Genomic DNA, 26,524 nt, shown 5'->3' with positions numbered 1-26,524 from the left:
CTTCCTCCTTATATCTAACCTAAATCTCCCCTGCTGAAGTTTTAACCCATTCCCCCTTGTCCTGCCACTCCATCACAGAACCATATAAGAAGCTGGTGGTAAAAGCTAGCCAAAAGCCTACCAGAAATTAATTGCTCCCCTCTTTCCTAAACATGAAGCTGCTGTGGCTCCCACCCTTCACAGCCCATAGGAGAGAGGAGGCACCCTGACAGGCAGGTGTCTGATGGCAGGTTTCAATAAATATGCATATACGCAGTTAATACTAAAACATTTTCTTCTCTGCTACTTCCACTTTGCTCATTGCTGCTGCTGGAGGAGCAGACATATTAGAATATTAATTTTCCGCTTTACTGGAATGATTTCAGAGTCAAGTGCCGCCGGAGCGCCGAATGCAAATGGGAGCAGAGCGGGTGGGACTCTGCTAATCCCTTCACTGCCCGCACAGAAAAGGTTTGTTTATTTGCGTCTTCTTTTTTGGAGGCTTCCTCAGGTTTCTCAAAGAGGCTTTAGAGGAGGTTAAAGCCAGGTGTGTGTTGGGACTGTGTCCGGGATGAGCTGAGCCTGTACAGGGTGCCCGGAGGAGCTGCGGCTGCCCCATCCCTGGCAGTGCTCAAGGCCAGGTTGGACACAGGGGCTTGGAGCAAGCTGCTCTAGTGGAAGGGGTCCCTGCCCGTGGCAGGGGTTGGAGCTGGAGGAGCTTTGAGCTCCCTCTCAACCCAAACCAGTCTGGGATTCAACGGGATTCAACGATTCTATAATAGCTCCTTGCAAATGGCCAACTTCGTGCTTTCATTGAAATATGTGTGTTCTGCTTACATGTTCATTTAAATTCCTCTGCTTGGGATGAGGTATTGAGGAAATAGCAGTTTGCTGCTCTCAAAGCATTGTATCACGGGGAGGAAACAGCCCTGTTTCCGCTGTGGTCACTATGCCAAAGCAGCGACACCCTTGAGCGGGCTCAGCCGTCCTGCAGTGACCTGACACTGTACAGTGAACCTGGGGGGTTCTCTCTCCGGAAAACAGGAGCAGGGAGGAGAGCATCCCCAAAGACCCTGCCTGTGCAGCAGCAGAGCTGTGTGGGTAGCAATAATGTTTAATTTTAATTAGGTGATAATTCTGCAGGAGGGCAGCTTGGGCTTTGTGCGGAGCTATTGGCAGTTTGCTCATTTTGTGGAATTTATTATCAGATCAGGCGGTTCAGGCAGCAGGGGAGAAGGGTCTTCTGTACTGCTAAAGATAAAGATGCTGGCTCTCTTCAATAAATCCAATCCAATCATTATTAAATCTGTCAGTAAATATCTTGAAGGAATTAGGTCTCCGAGTGTTTGTGCTCATGGATTAAGGAGAGAAAGACGGAGTCAGATGATTTTCAAGTAAGCAAACAGGGAGAGTTCGTTATTTCAGGTAAAGGATGGAGTAGCTCCTAAAGTCAAATACAACACCAGAAACAAAAGCCACACACACACACAGGTACCACGGTAAGTGGGAAGTGCTCCTGGCACTGGAGCTGTGCAGGGACCAGCAGGAGCACCTCGTGCACAGTGTGAAAGCTCAGATCTGGCCATTCATCATCAGCCTTCACGGAGCAGGGAGGGAGCACAGATCTGGGACAGACACCTCCCTAACTGGGCATGCAAGATAGCATCATCATCTTCCTCAGTGGGCACGGGGGACAGCTCCATCATCTTCCTCAGTGGGCACGGGGGACAGCTCCATCATCTTCCTCAGTGGGCACGGGGGACGGCTCCATCATCCTCCTCAGTGGGCACGGGGGACAGTTCCATCATCCTCCTCAGTGGGCATGTGGGGACAGCTCCATCATCTTCCTCAGTGGGCATGGGGGACAGTACCACGACACTGGTACTTACATGGGATGGGGATGCAGTGCCCAGCCCTTGGGGACAACTTTCTACTGCCACTGAGAAATCCAGGTTTATGGGCACAGCGTTCACAAGCCCTGGCACAAGGAGCTGTATGGGAAAGAGAGTGAGCTGTTTCCCTTCTAGGCATGAGCAGGACAGCCCTTGAGAGCCATGCGTGAATATGGGATGCTCTGCTCTGCAGCCATGCTTCAGGAATGATGGTTGAAGATGATACAGCAAACACAGCAATCCTACATGGCTTTCTGCTGGATATGGACATGTCGACCTCAGCTTATCTGTACAGCACCTGAAACACAGTGAGATGTTCAGGGAATATGTGCTGGGGAAGGACACTAAACATGCCCGGAGACACTAATTGTGTTGGAGCATGTTAGGGCACAGGCAGGTTGGCAGCTTCATGCAGGCTCCTGACTGTGAAGTCAGGCAGTAGTTCTGTGAGCAATTCCCTTAAGTAACAGGATCACAAGAATCGTGTTTAACAGGATGCCAAAGAAGGGGGGTCCTCAGTGATCCCCTGGCTCCTCTGCAATAAAGGGGAGAAGCGCATGCATGTCATTTGTAATTCATATCTTCAAGTGATTTTCTGCCTGTACCTTCAGAGGTCTGAAGAAAGGCGTTCATTGCCCCTCTTGGCTTTAGCTCCTCAAGTGTGTTCGTCTTTGTCTTCCTTGAGCCAGCGCTGCAATCACTGCTCAGCCCAAGGAGGCAGAAGCAACATTGCTAATATTAATGCTATAGTGTCCAAATACTCTGCAGCTCCCCAGGTATGCCACAGATGGCTCCAGAAGAAACCTGCTGCTATTATAAGATCCCATTGAAAATTTGGGTATCTGCTTTAAAAGGGCAAACCCTGCTAGCTGACAAATCAGAAGTGGCCCTTTTGTATTCTGTTCCATTCTTCCCCATTTTTCACGCTTTAGCAAGGTGAAGCTTTCTAATCAAGGAAAAGTAGCATGGGCAAGTGTAGATAACATATTTTGATGGAGGCTTGTAATGAATATGGTATTTATTAAGACACCAGTCATTAAGAGAAACCTTACATGGTCGTGCACATTATCTTATTGATTTTTTGAAATGCATGGATCAAGGCGAGGATTATACTTTACACGAAACATTTCTGTTTCTAATTTGGAATTTGATAATGCATTTGCTAATTTGTGCCATTTGAGGTTTTGTGGGTTTATTGCGTGTACACACACTGTGAATTCTGAATTCAGGGTGAGCGTTGAGAGAAGAGGACTTGAGCTGCAGAGAGTGATGGTGGAAGCGTGGGGAATAGATTGAGGTCATTGCTTCTCTTTTCAAGCCCTTATTCATGTGTGTGGATATAGGGTGATCTGACTTCCTCTGGAGTCAATTATAAAGCTGCTCTTTATTGCAGCACTGAAGGAAGAAGTTCCTTGTAGACATAACAGATGTCAAATGGATAGGCTTGGGGGATGAAGAATCATCTTTATCAGCGTAATAAATGCAGCCTGGGCATCCGCAATGAGAATTCCCTCCAACCTCTTGACAATATGTATTAGTCATGGCAGGAGCTAATACACTGTGACAGAAGTTTGTGTGGGGATGGTGGAGCAGCGCCTGGATGCTCTGCTGGGTTGGTCTCCAGCCGGGCAAACCCGCTGCCTTTGGAAACTTGGACATGTGGAGATTGGCCTTGCTTGTTAAGGAATTGGATACTGGTGGTATGTGCCACCATCAATCACTGCACACTGGGACAGCACTTAACTTAGTGTTTGATTTACTTGACATCTGTAGTACAGTCCCACAATTTTTTGTCTTCCTTTATATAGGAAATACATATGTGCTGATTAGATCATAGCATCCCAAAATCCCAGACTGGTTTGGGTTGGAAGGGACCTTCAGTATAAATTTATCAGCATTGGAAAAATAGCTTGCTCATGCTCGACTGATTTAACAGACCACCAATACCGAGTTTTTAAATGCCCACAGTGTTTGGATTTCTATAATTTCAGGAAACAGAAGGGAAGGTGGGAGCTTTATGGAGTGCTCCGGAGCCTGGGGACCGCAGCCCTCCCTCATCCTCTCTCCCATGCTCAGGGCTGTCAGCTCGCTGCGCTCTGCTTCCCCTCCCTGCTTGCTATAACCCACACGCTGTCAGTTCTTCCTCTTCCTCACACGCTCCCGGCTCTGCTGCAGCCTCTGGGGTGCACAGAGGCCACATCCATCACTCGGAACCCACTGCTGTCGCTGGAGAGAAAGGAAAAGCCTCCCTGCACAGAGGTCTGTCTGGAAGTGCAGTTGGGGTCAGCATCCTTTCAAATCACTCCCCATCTGCTTTTATCCCAGCCCTTTCTGAGCCCTGCTGGTCCAGCAGAGGTGAAAAGATTCCTTTTCTTTCCAGGAAGGAGCCCCAGACAAAACCCACAGACATGCATTAAACTGTAATTCATCCCTACCCTGACAGAGTTCATCCTGAACTGAGATAAGGAACTAAAGTAACACTTCTTTTCTCTTGTTTTCTCTCCTTTTTTCTTGCATTTCTTCACAAAGGACTTGTTTACAGCAGACTTTGTTGATCAGATACAGAAAACAATCAGCTATTTTTAACCAAATAATTTAAAACTGGATTTGCATCTTTCTGCTTTCTGCCTACCTTAAAAGAAATCCAAACACATCTGCATATCTAAGCAGGCACCATTGCCATCGAACAGTGCCACTGGTGAGCACTGGTGATCAGTGCAGCTCCTTCCCCAGCCCTGTGACTGGTAAAGCAGCAGGATGGGCTGGTGTGGGCTGGGTCCCTAGGGCAGTGTCGATGCTGGTGTCCCCCATTCTCCAACCATGTGCTCCCAGCGCTGTCACCTAACAGAGGGTCACTGATCCCCTCAGCTGATGCTGGAAGGTCTAATCTTAACCTGAATTTCTTTTTTCCTCTTTTTAAATCTCGCTAGATGAGATACTTTATTCATTTATGCCCCATCCCTGGCAGTGTTCAAGGCCAGGTTGGACACAGGGGCTTGGAGCAAGCTACTCTAGTGGAAGGGGTCCCTGACTGTGGGAGAGCTTGGAGCTGGATGAACTTAAGGTCCCTTCCAGCCCAAACCAGTCTGGGATTTATGATCATCTCTTCTGTCAAACACAGGGATGTTCACACAAGAAGATGATGTAGGTGATGTAAGATGGAGGCCCGGCCAGGCAGGTAGGGGAAGCGCCAGTGCCATGGAGCTGCTTCAGGCTCCTCCATTGGGATTAGCTGGGGAAGTCCATCCCACAGCCATTGGGTTGCTCAGCACCACTCTGGGCCATGAATAAGTGCTGTGTGGGTCACCAGCTCCCCCATGTTTCACAATGTTTTGGTTAGGACTGTAAGTATGGTGTAGAACAAGACTTTAGTAAGTGGGACATCTATCTGCTCTCCTGATAGATGCTGTTGACTTCCCAGCAGTACTAATGCAATTTCCAATGAATTTTCATGAGACAGAAACCTTTCCCACTCCCTGTCACACTCTATCTAAATTCCTTTGGGTCTGGATTAAACCCCAGGTGGCTGTCTAGCTCTCGAGAGTATTTTATCGTAAGAAATAACCCACCTCATTTTGTCTAAGCCGTTTTCCTCATGAGGCCTAAGAAGTTTCTGTTACTTGTTTGCTTTATGCTACTGACATCCTACTTTCCAAGAACAGCACGGATTATTATCCCTAAGTGGAGGAATCATAGTGCTTTATGGAAACCCAGGTCTCTTAATGAATTCAAGGTGTTTTTCCCCAAACCTGTATGTTCCAGATCTTCACCCCAGTGGTTTGGTATTTGACAGTGGGTTTGTAAAGCAGCTCCAACTTTCAAGCTGGACTCTGGAACTTGAACACCTTTGTTCAGTAGTTTTTGTTTCCTCACTCCAAATTAATATTAGCTTTTTGGGGTTTACCACTTATTTAATAGCTGTTCCTCTGTTCTCACTTCATTGTTCATGGCACACTCCACTGGACACTCATGGCTAACAGCAGGCTTCCTATTTAGCAAGGGGACGATTTGTGTTAGACACCAGAGGAAGGAAAACACCAAAGCAGGTATGTGCAACTGTGTAAAATGACAGGGAAAACTGAGGACAGGAGCTAGAGGGATCCTGTGTGCTTGCTCTCGTTTGGATGTCTCTGTTACCGGGAGAAACCCTTGACTAGGTGACCTTTGAGGATCCCTTCCAACCCAAACTGTTCCATGACTCTACGATTCTTCTTGGGAAAACTTCCACCTGCTGAACAAAACCCAGTGGGCAGAGGCTGGGGACCTGGAGAAGCCTCCCAGTTACAGGTGGAGAAGCAGAGCAAGCTCGGAGGGCACATCCCCACCATTTTAATGGTTCCATTATACAAGAAACCATGAGAGGAGTATGTTCCAACTACCTGAGTCCTTCAGCAGGGCAATGGAAGGAAGTATTAAGGGCACACTTGGAAACAGCCCTTTTATGGTGTGCTATGTGCCATCCTGAGCCCCAAATGAATTCAATGGCATTTGTGGTCAAGCAGTGAGAAATTATATTGTCAAGGTAGCAAATGCATCAGTGGGATTTTCAATTTTACCTGATGGAATTGCATACATTGCTGGGAGAGAACAAAGGCTTCTAGGAGGGAGGCTGGTGGAACTGAAGCATGCAAGTTCCCGCATTCAAGAGCAATTCTTTGGCTTTGTCCTGGTCTTTGCTCCAAGTCTACAGCCAATAAAACCTTAATGAGTGTTTCCGAGCTGGGGTCTGACCTTTCCAAATTAGTTGGTCGAGGATATTACTATTACCGAAGTCTCAACGACACCACAAGGAGTAAGGTTAATAACAGAAATACCCCAAAGTGCTGAATAAGTGCTGCTCCCTGCACCAGTTAAACCAGGCTCTTAATGGTGGGAGTCTGCAATACAGTGAAAGCCATCAAAGAAACTGTTAGGGGGATTGGGGACTTTTGTTTTTCTTCCTTTTTGCTTTTCCTTTGCCAGGAGCACTGGGAAGATGCCTCAGCCCAGCAGCACCAGCGCTGCACCTCTTGCATTGAAATCTCAGCATCCATTCAGCAGCACCGTGACCTCTACCTGACAGCAGTGACAAGAAGAAAAGGACCTTTATATTTGCTCTTTAATGCTGCAAATACCTTGACCTTTATAATGAGTTTGACCACGTGCCAAAGTTCTGCTGGAAGTTGGAGCGCGGCATCAAAGGGTGGCATAAATGCCTGCTGGAAAAGCAGAAACACATCAGAAGGAGAGCAGGGCTGGCTGAAGAGCAGCACCACGCTGCTGCTGTCTGCCCACCAAAGCCACAGCAGATGTGGTGTCCCCAGGGGCTCTGGGAACAGAGCCTTGAGCTTCCCACAGAGAATCACTGGATAAAGAAACGTTGCGGAAAGTTGTATTGCTTCAGTGTCTGTTTCTTATTCCAACTCCATTGTTACAGCCACATTTTCCCAAGGCTTCAAAGTGTCATTGTTTGCTAAAGCACAATTCCTGGGCTCAAGCACAATTCCTGGGCTCAGCACCACGGAAGAGTGTCTGGGACCTGACCTCATCTGGAAGGGTTTATGACGAAGTTGTTGGGTGAGCAGGCAGCAGCGGGAAGCAGCAAAGCACCAGGACTGGTCAGGGTTTGGGGCTGTGAGCAGCAAGAGCCTTCATGTCAGCTCTTGAGCTCGGAAAGTCGGACAGTCCGCTCCTCAGACCCAGCAAATAGAATGGCTGGGGTTGGACTCAACCGCCTGACAGTGCCTTCTAGGAACCCGCAAATAACTGAGAGGAAAACAAAGCAATCCAGTTAGGATTTAAAGCCTCCAAAAGACCAGGCTAATTCAGGCCATGTCAGGGAGCTGCCTCACTGCTTTGTGCTCCTTATCTATTAATTGTTTAATTATTACTTATTTCTCTTCTTTGCTTACTTTGCACTGTGACATTGAGCTTCACCCATCAACTTGGAGAAGTCTCTTCCTCCTCCTGCTCCTCCTCCTCTTCTTCCTTTTCCCAACTTTCAGGGAGCCTTTCAAGGCAGTGCACGTTCCCATCCATGCAGGGATGAAGAAGGGTGTCTTGTTGCAGCAAGCCCTGACTGCAAATTGGTCTTGTTTTTCCTCTACTTTTGTCATGTATAGCTAGATAGGTGTTATAAATCTTGAAATAAACTGTTAGAAGTAGTTTTTATGATGCTGTATGACTTAGAAAGCTCTGCCACTGCATTGTAAGGAGGTTATAAAGTGGGAAAAGTAGCCTGGAGACAGAATAGTAATCAAGGTGCACAATAGAAAAGTTAATTAAGGAGTCCTGGACCCAGTGGCCTTCTTTGATAGAGTGACTACATCAGTGGACAAAGGAAGAGCTATGGGTATTGTGTGTCAGGACTTCTGTAAGGTCTTTGACATGGTCCCCCCCAACATCCTTCTCTCTAAACTGGAGATACACATTGATGGATGGGCCGTTTGGTAATGAGGAGTTGATTGCATGGCTGCATCCAGAGGGTAGTGGTTGATGGGTCAACGACCAGATGGAGATCCGTGATGAGTGGTGTCACCCGGGGGTCCATACTGGGACCAGGACTGTTCAGTATCTTTGCCAATGACAAAGAGTATGGGATTGAGCGCACCTGCAGCAGGTTTGCAGATGACCCCCAGCCAAATGGTGTGGCAGGGGGCTGGAAATAGATGAGCTTTAAGGTCTCTGCCAACCCAAACTATTTGTCTTGGTTTCAGCTGTAGCAGAGTTAATTCTCTTCCCAGTAGCTGGTGCAGGGCTGGGTTTGGGCTTCAGTCTGAGAATAACGCTGGTAACACACCGGTGTTTTCAGTTGTGTTCATAGTGCTTACTCCAATCAAGGACTTTCCAGTCTCATGCCCTGCCAGTGAGGAGGGGCACAGGAAGCTGGGAGGATGCAGACCCAGGACACTTGACCCAAACTAGCCAAAGGTGCATTCCATCCCACAGCACATCATGCCCAGTACAGAAACTGGGGGGAGTCACCCAGAAGGGACCGATGGCTGCTCGGGTCAGGCTGGGTATCAGTCAGCGGGTGCTGAGCAGTTGTATTGGGCATCACTTGGGTTTCCTAAGCTTTCATTTCTTGTTGTTTCCTATTATTGTCATTATTGTTATTGTTGGTATTCTTTGTGTTATCCCTACACTGTACTTTATTTTAGTTATTAAACTGTTGTCATCTTAACCCACGGGTTTTACATTCTTCTGATTCCCCTTCCCATCCCTCCCAGGGCATTGTGGGGGGATGAGCAAGTGGCTGCATGGTGCTGAGTTACTGCTGGTTTAAACCACAATAACATTCTATGATTATGTGCTAAAGGAAATGCCTTTATCCACAACATCACCCCCTTCCCTCTGCAGCCCCTGGCCACCCACCAGTGGGTGATGCAGGAGGGTGGACCCCAACCCCACCGGGTGGCTGCTGGCTGTAGCTCCAGGGTGCATGGGAGCACCTTAGAACTGCTAAGGTAAGGAGGGAGGGTCCTTCAGGCTCAACATTCCCTCATCGCACATTCTGCTGGTGTTTAACGTCTCTCTGTTACTGACCCCCAACGCAGGAGCGTTGCGTTTCCTACGCTGTAATCCCTGAGGGACTTCCCCTCTGCTCCCTCAGCTTGGGCTGCTCATAATTCAGCTAAGACAAAGCTGGCAGAATAATGGGGCAAAGCCACAAACTGGTTTCTCATTGACCCGATTTGGACAATTCACTCTTGTGCTGCCTTATTTTTTGTAAGTCGCCCTTGAAGCTGCCTCACCATAGCAACACGCTTCGATAAAGCACACTGTAAATCACCTCATCTGGCAAGAGTGAGTACATAGTGCTAGTCCTTAAACTGGCAGCAGGGATTTGCCTGGCTTCATCCCCCAAAACCACAGTGAAATCATCAGGATCTGAGAGATGCTCATCAAGTGAACATGGTGAAGGAATGCAGATGCTGCTGCTGCTGCTGCCTGGGTGCTGGTCCAGGCTGCGCAGTGCATGGAGAGGAGGAGCAGAGGTGGGGTAGTGGTGTTGGTGTCCCCTGTCCCTTCTCACTCAGCCCATGCTTTACTCCCTCACAGAAGATCTCAGGTTGAAAGGAACCCAAAAGCTTCATCCCTCAGAGCCTTTCACCATGCATGGAAGGTTTTGTGATCCCATGGGGCCAGGCATGCATGAAACCCACCGAGCAGCTCCTGTCCCATGGCCAGAGCAGCTCATTCACACCACACGTCCATCCGTTCTCCCTTCAGTCTTCCACCCAGGACTAAAGCCCATGACAGAGGATGTGAGCTCCAATAAGAACCTGAGAAATTCAGTTTTCTGCATTATTTCAGGTTCATCCTGGGTAATTAGGTGTTTGCCTGCAAAAGTCTCTTATAAGTAGCAACAAACCTTTCTGCATTTGAATGTGACATTTTGGGGACTTCTTTGTGAGTTATGCAGAAAGCAGAAGCAGGCAGATGCCATAAAAGTCAGAGGACCATGCGTGAGGAGGAAAAGACTCATCTTTGCATAAGCCAAACAGTTTGGAATACAGGAGGTGCAAGAGAGGAGTCAAACAGCAGTCAGGTGCAGTGTGTAGTCATCTGGCCAAAGATGCAGTGAGACAGAGGGCTACCTCCAGAGCTGCAGAGGGTACCCAGCTGTGCCCCCTGACCTGCCTCTGACCAAAGTGTTGCCTCTCCAATGGTTTTTAAGTTTCTATTTCCCAACGAGATTCCAAAATCACTCCCAAGCCCATGTAATGAGAGTAACACATTCAGATCATTCTATTTCTTGGTGAATTTCCTCTAATTCAGTCTGGTATTTCCCTGCTCCTTTTACAGGCATTTTCACACTTCAGTTTATATTTTATTTCACAAGTCTTTACTTTGACCGACAAATACAACATTTTTATTTTGAATTCATAGGGATCCAATATCTCAATCTGAACTCAAAGCTGCTTGACATCCGCCTTTTCCCCCTCCAACCCTCTTCCACGGGGCTGATGATGCCATGCCACACTGCTGCAAGCCAGCACACTCGTTTGCTATTAGTTGATAAAATCTCTTTTGCTATTAGCAGGTCAAATCTCTTTTGCTCTTAGCTGGTAGAGCAGACTGGACAATAAACATGCTGCACCTAAACACAGCAAACAATGATCGTGGCACATCGGACCTCGGGGGAGTTGATGAGAGCTGACTGGTGGAAAAGGTCATGAGGAGAAGGAAGATGTTTCCCAGGAAGAACGCACATTGTGCTCCTCTGCAGCACTATGGAAGTGACTGCTTCTGGAGTGAAACCCAGAGCTTAGCGTGAGCTGGCAGCACCCGGGAAGGGGACACAGCCTGGTGCAGTGGGGGCTCTGTCCCTGCAGCGGGTGCTCTCATTTGATCCATACAGAAATGCATGGAAAACTTAGCCCAAGTTCTCTCCTATCCCAAACAGCTGTCACTGAAACCTGCCCTGAGCCTTGTGTAGCACACCAGGGGTCCGTGTCTAGTTTAGCTCCATTTCCTCCCACGGCAAGTTACATTTTATGGTGCCATTTTACGAAGCTGCCGAACTTTAGGATTTGTACTTGGCCGGCTGGAAATTGCATTTTGTTGCTTTGGCCTTTTCTTCCGTCTTTCTGGGAAAAAAGGGTTGACATGATTAATCTTTAACTGAAAATTGAACTTTTACTCCAGGAATCCTCAAAACGAAGTGTGAAATCAACATAGTTTAGATTTCCAGTGGAATGTCTACCCATGGAAGTGTGATAATACAATAGGAAATGATAATAACAGAAAACCTTCGGCATCTTTCATTTGCATGTACTTAAGAATAGGGTTTCTTTTCTTTCTGTTTTTACTTTTTACATTATTCACTGTGGGGCAAAAGCCACATTCGTGAACCTAGTTTTGCTAAGACTGGATTATTGGGACCTCGTGCTGTCATACTTCATAACTGAGAACTGGGGGAGTTTTTCACATCTGTGGTTTGGGCTCAGGGCTATTTTTAGAGGAACTTTATCTTTCTCCTGTATTATTCTTGAGATTTGGGTGTATCATAGCAGGATACCTCCTTCAAAAGATGTTCTAGCCAAACTGATGGAAGCATTTAAAAGCAGTTCTGTTGTCATAGGGATAAGTGCTCTAAACAGGGACTCCTCAAAAGCAGTTGGATCAAATTGTTATGTTAATAGGATTTTTTAAAGCAATTAGATCACAAAAGCTGCTTTTGTCTGTGCTCATGCAGTGACACCCTAAACAAATTATTGGGCAAATAAGAACTTGTTTATTTTAATCAGCTATTGTCATTGCAATACTTCCTCACTTATCTTACCATTTCCTGTCATGTTCACACTGCACATTTGTCTCACTTGATTCTTATCAACTCCGATTAATCTCATTTCCCAGGCATTTCACTTGAAGCCTCTTTCCTGCTTTCTGATCAGCGGAAATCCTGAGTTTGCTTTGATAGCGCAGCTCAAGAGAAAGCCAAGCTCTGGGGGACCCTGTCTTGGGTTCAGATGCAGATTTCTCAGAAAGCCCCATCTGAACTTGCTAAAAAGGAACCCAACTTCTCAGCAGTTCCCTTTTCCTCTCGTGTCTCTCTTACTACCCAAGAGGCTTCCCGTTGCTGTGAAGACCTCTGGTGCTCGTGCTCATCTGCCAGGCCCCTTGTGCCGCAGCTCTGTTTGCACAGGGATGTGGGGGCACCTGCAGATTGCTCACGGTTGGGTTGTGGGGAGGCCCTGCCTGGGCGAACACACCAAATGGTGAGTGTGGCATGGAAACCTGGAAGAAGAGAAGAAGTCGCTTACTGAGGACTAGTGCAGATGTGGCTTGGAGAAGGAAGGTTTCTCCCTCCCTATTCCCTTTAGGATGGCCGAGTTGCCTGGGAGATACGTGGGGGGCTTCAGAGGCCGCCTGCAACAGAGGTGGAGAACAGAAACAGATTGAAAACAGTTTTGGGCAAACAGTAGTCTCTTCAGGTCTGTAGCCAAGCGAGAAAACCTGGTTCAAGTTTACAGGAGATAAATCCGCTTCGGATGGATTCAGAAGACCTTGTATGATTTATGGTTGGATTAAATCATTTTCTCCTGCTTCAATTCACAGCAAAAAGCAGCAAAAATCTTCTGCAATGAAAAAGAAAGCTTCACTTGTAACATAAACCTGATTGATCACTTGATTACAGGCATCTCCCGCTGCATTCCAGAGCTCCTTGAGGGAGGTGGCTTTGTACCCAAGGTTTTCATCATGCTCTTCTGCCAGCAGAGTGGAGGGATTGCAAAGACTGTGGAGACCAATTGGCACATTCTGCATTGGTTGTCCTAAAGTGACCAGGTCCTGTCCAGAGGAACCAGGTGATGTCCCATGTCCATGCACCACCCCACCCTTGCTGGAGCAGAAGTCCCAGAATAGGAGCCAGACTCTGCCTTTCTCTTAATGTAATTTACCATTTGCTCTTGCAAGAGGGAAGAGAATGGGTTAAGAAGGGAAGATTAAAAAAAGGCTGAAGTAAACCAGGTTACTCCAGCTGATTGCATTCACAGTTGCCTTTAGTCTTGTGCCATTTGGAACGAGTTAGGCAATGAAAGTCATACATGACTTTTAAAAACCAGTTAAGGGAAACACATCGTAGCACACAGCCCCTTCAAAAACCTGACTGGAGCCAGCAGGGAAGAAACACAATGTGGGATGCCAGAAAGATACAAATGTGAGAGTGGAAAAGTAATCTCGTGTAAGGAAACAAAGATGTGTAAGACACCAGGAGCCTTTGGACATTGAAATCTCCATGGCCCCATGGTGCAAAGGCAGGTATCAGGGTATGAGTGGATGTCCCCCAAGTCCTCTGCACTTCTCTGCACTGCAGCACGGTGCTGGGACCATGGCAGAGGTGCTCTTTGGAGGAGTGGTGCTTTGCCTGAACCTGTTCTCTGCACCTCAAAGCAGTGACAGCCCCTTAGGTCAGGAAATCAGTGCAGTTCAAAGGGCACAGAATCCCAGTCTGGTTTGGGTTGAAGGGACCTCAAAGCTCCTCCAGCTCCAACCCCTGCCACAGGCAGGGACCCCTTCCACTGGAGCAGCTTGCTCCAAGCCCCTGTGTCCAACCTGGCCTTGAACACTGCCAGGGATGGGGCAGCCACAGCTTCTCTGGGCACCCTGTGCCAGCGCCTCAGCACCCTCACAGGGAAGAGCTTCTGCCTGAGAGCTCAGCTCAGTCTCCCCTCGGGCAGGTTAAAGCCATTCCCCTTGGCCTGTCCCTACAGGCCCTTGTCCCAAGCCCCTCTCCAGCTTTCCTGCAGCCCCTTCAGGCACTGGAGCTGCTCTCAGGTCTCCCCTTCAGGAGCCTTCTCTTCTCCAGGCTGAACCAGCTCAGCTCTCTCAGCTCAGTTTATATTTCCTATGAGCAAGAGGGGGGCACAGAGTGCCTGCACTCGCTGGGGAAGCCCATGAGACCAAGAGAAGGAAGCTCACACATTCTGCCTTCCCTGGCAGATGGCTGACCTCCCGGGCAGCTTGTCATCGCCTTGTCTGCACCCACAGGAGCTTGATCAGATTTGCAAAACTATCAGATTAATCCCTGGAAACTGGGCTCAGCACAACTTGGAGGAAAACTCGCAGCCTGCTCCATCAGTGCTTTGCATCTCTGCAACCTTGCAAGGTTGGAAGGGTGCCCATCCCTCAGCAGGGCCTCAGGATGAGTTTTCTCACCACTGGAATTTGTCATTTTGAAGGGATTCTTGTTATGGCACAGACAAGCCTGAGCTTCCCACTTTAAGCTTGGTTATTCGGGATCCTTACTGCTTTTGTAGCGAATTTCTTCATATTCAAAGATTCTCTATTTATTTATTTTGTTATCTTTGTTATGTTTGCGTAGAAATCCATGTGCTCCACTCACTTTTGCTTACTCAAAGATGGAATCACCTGCATACTAGTCACAGCTTTATAAAGCTGCTGCACTATATCCAGCACAAGGGAATTTTGGACTGGAAGATACTGGGAGACTGAGATCTGGTAGCAGGAAGTTATGTCTGCATTTAAAACCAGGAAAATAGGTTTACTTTGTACTTAACAAGAAAATCATCAATGCTGAAGCTGAAAATGTGCCTTTGAAGGGCTGTCAGCCCCACCGCGCTGGGTGAGCATCCTGGGGACCACAGTGAGGGTCTCACTGTCCCAGGCTGGTCAGTCAAAACCCAAGTGCTTGTTGTACAAACCCTCCATTCACTCTGGGGCTGGGGAGCAGAGGATAGTGCCTGGTGTCTGGGATAAGCACCTTTTCCTTGTGAGCAGCACAGCCAAAGAGCTGGGACATGGATAAATCACCGAGTGGCCACCCGTGGGGTACAGCAATCATCAGTGTGCTGTGTTTGCTTTGGGAGAGAAAAGACAAGTTAACAACTGTTGGAGGCTGTTTTAGAGGACATAAATCAGGTGTCTGGAAGGGGCTGGCTGGTGCCACGCAGTGTCAGAGCCTCCTGTGCTGCTGCTCTTCAGAGGTGTCTGCTGCTACCTCCCACCCCTGCCACAGGGCTACAGGCATAGCCTTGACCCACCACCCGCTGTGCAGGCTGCTCTCGACATCTGGAGCTGGAGATAACAGTGATTTTGTGGGGTTTTGCCTCCAAGACCCTGTAACTCCGCCATAAATCCCCATGGGCTGCAGGTCCCAGTAAAGGTAGCGGTTCCGTGCGGATGGGAGCCGGACCTGGGCCAGCCCCAGCAGTTACATTATGGGTCTGTATGCTTGAGGACCTCTAGAAAGTTCTATTATTGTTGTTATTAGAACGTGAAGGCTCCTGATGTCTCGTGCAACGGTGCAGTGAGTGTCTGTGTAACTTGTCAGCACAATGTGCCTACAGCAATTGCACATCAAAACATGCAGATCAAGCCATAATGAGAGGAGGAGGAGAAGGATGGTCTTACACGTCCCCAGGTAGTCTGAACACGGGTGCTTGCTATTTCATGTGCACAGCATGGATAATAAAAAAGCCCTTACCAGTTCCAAGGCAGGTTTGGAATTGCTGCCTATGTGGTACCTTTTCAGTTTTGCTTTATTAGCCACACAAGATTTATGGAGAGCCTGAACACACCATTATTGTCTGTGATGTTCTGAGGGTGTAAACTGCAGATTGTTATCACCCAAGCACCGTAAATCTGCTCATTTTGCAAACGGGTTTAAAGCTGGTGATTTCCTGTTGCGCTGGAGAAAGCCTGTTTCCTATCGGAGTATCTCCCCAGCAGATCTGACTTGCTGCTGTCTGCTTGGTGTCTCTGAAGTACCAACAGCTCCATTCATCTGCCCTGGGGAGGGGGGGTGCAGTTTTGTTTCTTTGCTTTTCTTTGCCCACTGAATGTAAAGGTTCCTCTTTTGGGGTGGGACAAGCTGGCTGCTGGCTCAGTGAGCACAGAGCCGAGCTGGGACTCGTGGCCACGAGGGACCAGCCTTGTCCTCCTGCCCATGCTGATCTGCTCCTGAACAGCAGACAGAGCAATTCGCACCCGCTGTTGAAACGAGCACATGGAGTGAGATGGAGAAGGCTCAGGGGGGCCTGATGGCTGCCTACAAGTGCCTGAGAGGAGGATGGAGCCAGGAGGGGCTGGGCTCTGCTCCCAAGGAACAAGGGATGGGACAAGAGGAACCGGCCTCAAGCTGCCCCAGGGCAGGTTTAGATGGAGCTGAGGAACAATTCCTGCCCCAGAGGGTGCTCAGGCATTGGAACAGGCTGCGCAGGGCAGGGCTGCAGGCACCGTCCCTGCGAGTGTTCACACAGCGTGGAGGGGAGGCCTCAGTGCCATGGGGCAGTGGTGGCCTTGGCAGGGCTGGGAATGGTCGGACTGGGTGAGCTTAAAGGGCTTTTCCAACCTGGCTGATTCTGTATTCTAAGGTAGCTAATGGGCAGAGAAGTCCTCTGTGGAGCAGGAGAAAAAAGGATGGGGTCAGATCCAGCCTGACCTTCAGCCCTTGAGAGTACAAGCTCCCATCAATGGCCATCACACTCTGTGCCCCCAATTGCTCCGAGCAATCGCTTGCCTAGAGCATTGCAGAGATGCTGTTGGCATTGGGGGAGGAAGCAGTGGTGGTCTGTGGGGCCAAGGGAGAGAGACAATGGGGACAAGTGAGGGATGGAGCCCCTGCTCCATGCCCTTGTCCTGGGACTGCCGTGCTGGGGCTCAGAGCACAGTGCTGGGAGAGTCACTGCCCGCTGAGCAGTGCGCTGAGGCACGGGAGCTTAAATCACTGCTAACGAGAGCTGGGAAATTACTAGTTTTTAGATGACAAGACCCATACTTTATGTCATTTTCACTTGGCTGCAGAAGAAAGACAGATGGTCACATTGTCTGTCTTATCAATAGCGAGGCGCCTGTTTATGCAAACCTTTAAAGATTCAGCAATCTGTAAATCCCATGGCTAGGGTGGCACCAATCCACGTTTGTGCAAAAGGCTCTGGGAAATGAAACAAACTAGTACAAGCTGTGTGCATTAACTGTCAACATTGAAACAAACCCCAGCCCCTGGCACATATGCTGTGTATTTTCGAGGACAGGGTGAGTGAGATTCTAAAGAGCAAACCACAGCCACCCAAAGATCCCCCCAGCCCGCCCAATTAGTATTCGTTCTGATTAGAAATGCCATTAACCTGGTTGCTACATTACCATGTTTATTAATAAAAATACTAAAACACAGACATACCCTCTAATGACAGTGCATCAAATGAGAGAAAAAACTAAATGCTAATTTCAAGGGAAAGAGATAAGAGTATTTTATCCTGTTATTACTGCCTCCTCCATATGGTTGTATTTTCCATTTTGTTTCTTCTGTGACAAGAGGTGAGGACCCAGGAATGCATGAACAGGCTTAATTATTTGCTGAAAAAAACTTCTCAAAGTTGGAGATTTTAAATGGAACGGGGAAACCTCCCTGCTGTTTCAGCCATGGAGAGTGGGCAGGGGAAGGGAGGAGGCACAAATGCACATCGTGGGAATGGTGGGGTTTATTCTCACCTCAGTGAAGTAACAAAGAAAAAGCTGAGAAAAAGCTGCACTTCCAGGACAAAGCTTAACAGCTTTGGTCTCCAGAGAGAAAATGTTCAGATTGCCCAGCCTAGGCCACCTCCATGCGCAGAAGATGTTACTTACATTACATCCTTACTTACAAGTACCAGCTCTGGTACTTGCATTCGTGCTACTCTTCTCCAGCTGCTTTTCAGTGGTTTAGGTGTTATTTTGGGTACAACTCAGATCTATCTTTCTTTGTTAAGACTTTTCCCACTACAGCCCAAATCCCAGAGATGCATTTTTCATCTCACCACCCAAGCTGCAAATTCCAGGTCTGTGGGGAAAACGTTCTTTCCCCAGAGGTATGAAACTGGATGGATTACAAGGTATGAAGCCAGGTTGGATGGGGCTTGAAGCAACCTGGCCAAATAGAAGGTATCCCTGCCCATGGGAGGGGATTGGAGCTGGATGAACTGTAAGGTCCCTTCCAACCCAAACCTGTCTGTGGGTCTATTATTCTACAAAGCTCAGCCCTTTCATAGTGTGTCTCCTTCAGTGCAGACCTCTAAGGTGCTGGTTGCTGTGGCTGGACCACATGTGGGGCTGCACATGGCTCAGAGGCAATATCAGTGGAGACAGAACACGAGTGCATCTACTACTGACATGGAAGATATTAATAATTTAATTAGATCTATTTGCTGCCATCAGCTCCTTTGGCAGCTGGGAAAGGCCACTGCTGTGATTGCAGGGCGTTAATCAGGAAGACTGGTGACAATCTCCCTGAATACCGACACGAGCTTTGCTGGATGCAAGTGGGATACATCAGTCAAGGAAAACAACCCTTGTCTGTAGAGGATCCCTCCATTCTGAGCACTGCACAGCCCAGTGCAATGCTCTGCAGTGATGTTATAGACTTGGCTTCAAGGAATGGGCTTGGACTATCAAGGTGGGAGCAACATCACCTGCAAAGCCCCCGAGGGAAATCACTATTGCAAGGGACATGGAGGAGCATCTCACCAGTTTTCATCTGGTTAGAAGCACTCAGAAGGACTTTCCTTGCCCCTAGGCCAGCACCTTCCCAGCTGTGTGGGTGGTGCTCATCCCAATGGGGACATGCAGGATGCTGGCCACCTACTGATGCAATGAATTGCCACTCAGACACTTGATTCTCCCTGGTATCAGCTGGACGTGACAGCATCTCAATGGGATGTCTGCAGTGACCCCCACCAATGGTGATGGCTGGCTGGTGCCAGGACCCCACCAAGACCCCACGGTAGAGCTCAGAACACTTCTTTGCCAGTAGACATGAGGAATAGAGTAAATCCCATCTACTACACCTTTGTTTCCTGCCTTCCTACAGCCTGATGGACTCCAAGAGCACATCACAGTTAGAATGTCCTCTACCCTCAGAAATTTTACAACCAGTTTATAATTGCTGTCAAGTGCAGTAGATTTGTTCCCATAGGAAAACATATCCACTCACACTAGAGGAGTTTTTAGTGCACTTTGTTTTAACCCACATAATTTTTCAGCAAGACACCCAAATGGGCTGTCGTAAGGAGCTGCAATATAAGAATACAAAAGTCTTTTCTTCTTTTCAGCATTGCACAGCATGCATAAAGCAGCACATGTTCATCTGTAACAACTTAGCATTTCTTGTCTAAAAGACAGAGCCCTCATGCACATCAGAGCTTAAACATGCTGCATTTCCTGGAAGGCTCCAATCCAGTTCACCTCAGCCAAACTTCCTGTCACATTTTAATGATATTTAGTAATAATACTGAGAATCAGAGCCTGGTTCCATGTGCTGAATGGTCGCTAACAGAGATGTAGAAACCTTGAGGGAATGCAGCCTAGAATGTGGAACCTCATTGGGAAGAATGTCAATGGGAAAAGGAATACTATAGTTTGTGCAAAAAAGTTCTCTTTTGCTGTATAAATGAGGGACAATAACCACATACAGTAAATCCTGTTATTTCAGTTGATAATGAGGTTAAATAAGTACTTGATGGGCAGTTCTCAAAGGCATTTGTGTACAGGAGAGATACTTATCACAGTGCATGATGGTTAAGTATGGTAATAGAATTAAAATGAATTAAAACTCAGCTGTTATCTGTATGCAGGGGAAAAAGCCCAAGATATTAAAGCAAAGAGGATCAATTTATGCCTTGCTAATTGGAAATTCTTAGTATGAGTGAAATTATGCAAAATTCACTCTCCTTTAATTTTCTTTGGTTTTCAGCAGTGTGGAGATCCAAGAGTCTCCAGTCAAATGTAATTTCCATTGCCAGAGTTAGCAAGGAAATTACTACATGTAAAAAAAGAACTAAACTAACCCCAACAAACAAGCACATCTCTGGGTGATCATTTGCAATCCCTGTTAAAGGCTGCAGGCAAACAAATTCTCCTGCCTTATGATTAATTCCCAGCAAAGGTCAGAAAGGAGCTCTCTCCCTCCCCTCCTCTCAGCCCTTGTTTCTCCCTCTGACAAGGAAGGGAAGGCACTGTGATTAATCCCCAAATACTTTTGTCATTACAGGGAACACGAGATGGCCCAAAACCTCCTTGGTGTCAATGTGAGCGTTTCTGCCCACCCACAACAACTGGATCCAGACTTTTGCCATCGACTTGGAGTGAGGAGAGAAGCACGAGCTGTCCTCTGAACGTGGAGGAAATCCAATTCAGCCCAGGCAGGGGATGTGTGAATCAGACCAGCACCGGCGTCAGAGGAAGATCCTCTGGTTCATTGAAAGATTTCTCTGTTGTGTAAGATGTTTGCATAGTGCTGAAAACTCACGAGGTTATTGCGCTCCTGCCCCCTTACATGTGCAGAGCTCCATGTTGGTGGGAGCAAAGGAGGGAGGAACAATCCCTAGGCAAGGTAAGTTTGATTGCAAACACCCCGAGTTATGATGGAGAAGATGTCGTGTATGTTACAGATGTATGCGCTGTTGAGGGTGGGTTGTGTCAAAGCAACCCAGGAGCAATGTGTTTTTAAAAGGCTCTCCTTACACCCTGTTAGATGTGCCTCTGGTTACAATCCACACTTGCCTTCCCAGTTTGTCTTCCCTGAAGCAGGCTCATGTTTAGCTGGTGTTGCCCAACACTCCCAGGTCCTTTCCCATGAGCAGCTTTCCAGCCTTTCTTCCCCAAACTTTGAGTGTTGCATGGGGTTGCATGAGTGGCCCAAGTGCAGGACCCATCACTCAGCCTTGGTGAACCTCATACAGTTGGCTTTGGCCCATTGATCCAGCCTGTCCATATCTGATTATAGGATTGATTCCTTTTGCAGGCAGTGAGTACGATTAGGCTGTGAGGTTACTATAGTAATTATGATTGTTCTTAAACAGTAGATTAGAAGCTTGAATCAGAGTCTATTTAAAGTGAAAATCAGATCCACCTCCTGCCTGGCAGAGTTGAATTAAGAACTTTTCATCCTGATTTTACTACTTTTTTTTACCATTCTTACCATTTCCCCAGTGTATTAATCTCCCGTCAGATATGTGATTTATTTATTCCGGGGGGCATGGACACAACAGTTTTAGCTGGTCAGAGGATCCTCAGCCATCCAGGACCTGCTTGTGCAGGACAGCAATCAGAGAACACAATAAGAAGACACAGAAATTACTGTTCTGCCAGATTTTGCCACTAGAGACAAACATGTACCTGCGCACAAAGGCGGCAGGGAGACATAAACAGTCTGCACCAGACTATTGCTGTGTGCAGTGATCCCAAACTCGGGAGGAAAACAGAACAAATGTATCAATTATGAGCATACTCATGGCATGGGGAGACACTCTGTTGTTTGTGGTCATCCTTAATCCAATAAAATCGTCTGGGGTTTTATCTGTGAATTTGGAATATGATAAAAAACAACTTGAGGAAATGAAGATGAAAGGATTCTTTTTTTAGACCCTTTCCCAGCTGCATATAAATTGTTGGGAGTGGAAATCAGAGGATGTTTACTTCTGCCAGTCTTGCAGATTCAGGTCAAGCTGTGAAAGACCAACTTATCTTTATACTGGTTATGCGATGAAAGGTAAGATAAAAGCGTAGCAGGGATGGAGCTGAAGGCTGCCCTGTGTGTGCAGCAGAACATCACTGCCACATGGAATCATGGAATCCCAGCCTGGTTTGGGTTGGAAGGGACCTTAAAGCCCATCCAGCTCCAACCCCTGCCACGGGCAGGGACCCCTTCCACTGGAGCAGCTTGCTCCAAGCCCCTGTGTCCAACCTGGCCTTGAACACTGCCAGGGATGGGGCAGCCACAGCTTCTCTGGGCACCCTGTGCCAGCGCCTCAGCACCCTCACAGGGAAGAGCTTCTGCCTAAGAGCTCATCTCAGTCTCCCCTCGGGCAGGTTAAAGCCATTCCCCCTTATCTTATCAATACATGCCCTTGTAACATGCCCTATCTCTACCTGCCCTTATCATTACTTGTCTTTATCACTACATGCTCTTATCACTACATGCCCCATCCTCAGTCGCATGCTATGTAGCTGGAGTGATGGCAGCAGGACCTGTGTGGTGACCCAGACCCTGCACTCCTCAGAAGGCAGGATCTGTGTGGTGACCCAGACCCTGCACTCCTCAGCTCACTTGCTTTGGCCCAGAATTGTGCTTTAGGTGTGCAAAGCTTTTCTGTCATGAGCCTAGCTCTTGAACTGGTCCCTGTCTGTCTGGATCAGTGTCCTGCTGTTGGCATTGGACGCTCTCAGTATTTGCTCACAGCAAGGAGCAGCACAACTTGCAAAGAAACATTCTCTTTTAGAATTTTAATCTGCTGTCTCTCACCCTCACTGGGTCTATATTTATCCTTGCACGTGAGAAAAAGCAGACAGCGAGATCTCCTATGCTGCTGTTTGTGTACTTCCAGATACTTAGGAGGAGGTTTCTGACTGCAGTGCACGCAGGATCAAAGGACATGGTCTGAAGGTTGATGGAGCCTTCCCTAGGACCCTCCCTGAAGATCACAGGTCTGTCATCTCCAGCCTTCTCTTCAGCTGTTGGTACAAAAGAAGAAGCTGTGGCTGCGCCCTCCCTGGTTCAAGGACAGTTTGGACGGGGCTTGGAGCAAGCTGCTCCAGTGGAAGGTGTCCCTGCCCATGGCAGGGGTTGGAGCTGGAGGAGATTTAAGGTCCCTTCCAACACAGACCGTTCCATGATTCTATAAAACTTGGACCAGCCTCACTGACCTTCCTGCAGCTCCTCCTCTGCAGGCTCTCCCAGCTCAGACGTACGCCTGGCAGCTTCTGCTCCACCATCCCTGCTAGTGCAGAGAGCATGTTGTGATCTCCACCTTCCGTGACATCCAAATACTTGATTTTTTTAATTTACATTTGTTCTTTACAGAAGAGTAAACCCAAAACCATTTCTGTTTATGTTCTATTTCTCTTTTTGACATTTTTATCAGAAGAAAAGCAATGAGAAATGGGCATTCTCTAAAAGGACTTGGAGGTGGGATTTACTCTCCAGCAGCTGACTGAAACAGCCTGTGAAATGGTTCTGTCTTCTCAGCTCCTCCAGAAAGCTGAAATTCAATGAAACTTCCCACCTTTTTAATTTTTTAATCAAAATAAAAAACAAGAAAAGAACAATCACTGTCATTTATGTTTCCTTTCTACCTATAGAATGCAACACGTAAAACAAGAATCACAATAGGGACTAGGAGCAGTGAGGGATTTGCAGTTGACCACCACTGCTTTTCCCAGCACTGCTAGTCAAGCCAATCATCACTAATGAAGCTCTACATTGCAGATAACATGCCTGCAGCATCTCCTCTTCCAACCACAGCAATTTATTCCCAATAAAGCTTTGTATCCCTAATCTTCCAGAAGTGAGCTCCTGGTTCCTGTGGCCAGTGCAAGGCATGGGTGATGTTGGTGTTCAAGGGTGATGCTGATTCTTGAGGGTGATGCTGGTCCTCGAGGTGATGGTAGTCCTCGAGGGTGATGCTCATCCTCGAGGGTGATGCTGGTCCTTGAGGGTGATTCTGGTCCTTGAAGTGATACTGGTCCTTGAGGATGATTCTGGTCCTTAAAGTGATGCTGGTCCTTGAGGACGATTCTGGTTCTTGAAGTGATGCTGGTCCTTGAAGTGATGCTGGTCCTCAAGGGTAATTCTGGCTCTTGAAGGTAATGCTGGTCCTCAAGGGTGATGCTGGTCCTCAAGGGTTATACTGGTCCTCGCATGCGCTGGCGTGCTCCTGCCCAGCTCCTCCTGCTGCTGGCAGCTTGTGTGCCTGCAGTCAGACCACAGCTGCACATTCCTGCGTTTGATACCATCAAGCTTCATCCCAATTACGTTACTCCAGTGCTTACAGTCATCTTGCTAAATCTGTGCAATAGTCCAGCCCCCTCCTGCATTGACTGCACCTCCCCACTTTGCGCTGTCAGCAGATTTCCTCAGTGTTCCCTTTTGCTATGCCAAAGGCATTAACCAACATTTTGAAGAACCTCATTAAAGAGCCCTGAGGAAGGTCCCTGGTAGCTTCCCACACCCAGGCACATGCCCTGCCCAAACTGCCAATGCCCCTCAATAAAAGCAGTCCCAGCCCCATCCTTTCCACCCTCTGCTGTGATTTCCCCTGTGGCAGTGTACCTATGAACCAGCAAACCCCACCACTGCACTCCTTAAAGGCACTAAAATGACATAAAGCATGGAGACAGTCACAAAGGCCCAGAGCAGTGGGTTTATTCTCTCTGCCTCTGCTCTCTGTTGATTTCTCTGTTGCCCTGTGGTGGAGGAAACCTCACAGAAACAGGTGATGTAAATCAGAATCCTTGCTGCCTGGTGTGAGATGATGTAGCGCCTTCTCAAAACAATTCATTAAAATTCCTGTGTTAAACCTATTTTATTACTATAAAGGAGCTCAAATAATTCTAATTTTTAGAGACTTGTGTCTCCCACTATTTGATTATCATGATCACAAAGGGTGGAAACTTGCTGCGGTCACCTCTTTTGCACCAGTGGAAGCAGCACAACTGCCCCTTACACCAGTGAAATAAACCCAGACTCTCCCGTGATTTGCTCTGTTATTAATAGTGCTGCCAAGCTCATTATAATCTAATTTAAAGACAGATCTAGAGCAGAGACGTATGAAGGATGATCTGAGTTCAGGCCCTACAGCAAATTGCTTGACTCTGGATCTAATTACCCAAGAAGAGCCAGTGTTACCAGTGGCTCATATCTGGCAGGGAGCTTTGGAAAACCGGCCTGCTCAGGAGGGGAATGTTTTAGTGTTTGCACTTTAACAACTGCCTGTGAATGGTGGATGAATGGAGAGGTCCAGGACCCCTCAAAGTGCTTCTGTTCTTCATCCCTAGCCCAACATTTGGGTGAGTGGAAGCTGTGGGTGGTGGGAGCAAAGAGGGTTCCCTGTGCCCTGACAGCAATTAGAGCCACTGAGATGGCTCCAAGGGCTGGAGGCTGAGCAGCAGATCAGTGATTATTCATGCCTAAAGTTCAACTACATTTAAAGCAGCAATTGAACTATTTGACCTCCACCAAATGCTTTGCCTGGCTGAAAACTGCGAGCCAGAAGATAAATCTGTGCTGGTTAGTAGGCATTTGAGTCATAATCACCCCAGGACCTAATACATAACTGGATATTTCTCTTAATTAATGAGACAATTAGACTTTGATTATGGCACTACAGTCCCCATTATCATTTTTATCTATCATGACCCTCTCGTACGAAGTATCCAGGTTTCCTTATAGGCTGCTGTATTTCTGTCTGGGATAATATTGGAAAATAATTTATATAATGGCATGGACTGGACAAGGATTCAAGTCATTGGTGCTATGATCCGATCAGCGGGCTAATGACCGGCTGAAATGGCCCAGAACTGAGTTATGTCTCAGTGATCACAAGGAATTGATGCCCAGCCAGGAACAAAGGTCTGTTTAGCATTTCCAGTGCGTTATGTAGGGCAAGGAGGTCACTGTGCCCTGCACCGTGGCTCCCCTCCACCCTGGGCCTTCCTTCCATGCTCCGCCACACTCTGGATGCATTTTCCATCTTCCTCTTTCACTTGCATTTTCCATACAACCTCCTCATCCCAATGTCACCTGGGCCTTGGCCAACCTCCACTGCTGGGTCACTGCTCCAGGGCCAGAGGTACCCTCCAGGACCCCACTGCAACTCTTGCAGAGCCAGCCCTTTGCCTTTTTACCTAAGTCATGATCAAGACACTATGTAAAGTCTGTTACAAAACCTAGCACCAAGGGAAACACGTATAAATAAATTACAATGTATATTGCCTAGTGCCACATCATTCTGAATGACTTCAAAGGGTGTCACCTAGTGATGTGTAAAACGTGTGAAATGCTCTACCTACAGCTCTGGAGAAGAAAGGGAGGTTTCCTCTCACATGTAGATTTATTATTCCTCGGTGAACGCAAACATTTGCTATTCAAATCTTTTGCCTCTGCATCCAGAGAAAACAAAACACACAATTCAAAGTGCTCCTATATTAATGTTCCTTGGGTTTCTAAATTCTTATATGAGATCAAACCCACTAACACTGTGCCAGCTCTCCTTTCATATGAGGTTTTCTGTCAAGGCAGATTTTTGTTCACCAAGTCAAGCAAAGTGCACTTGGTGGCATGCCCAGAGACACCGGAATCAGTCAGTGGGAATGGGAAGGTAAAACCCAGCAGCTGAGAGCATCCATCCTCCACTTTTCCCTCCAGATGTGCAGATATTGCCTATAAAGCTATCTCT

This window comes from Pezoporus occidentalis, unplaced genomic scaffold (genome assembly GCF_034315485.1).
Source record: "Pezoporus occidentalis ecotype Australia unplaced genomic scaffold, CSIRO_AGI_Poc_V1 ctg188, whole genome shotgun sequence".
Classification (NCBI taxonomy): Eukaryota; Metazoa; Chordata; class Aves; order Psittaciformes; family Psittacidae; genus Pezoporus; species Pezoporus occidentalis.
This window is presented reverse-complemented; position numbering follows the sequence as displayed.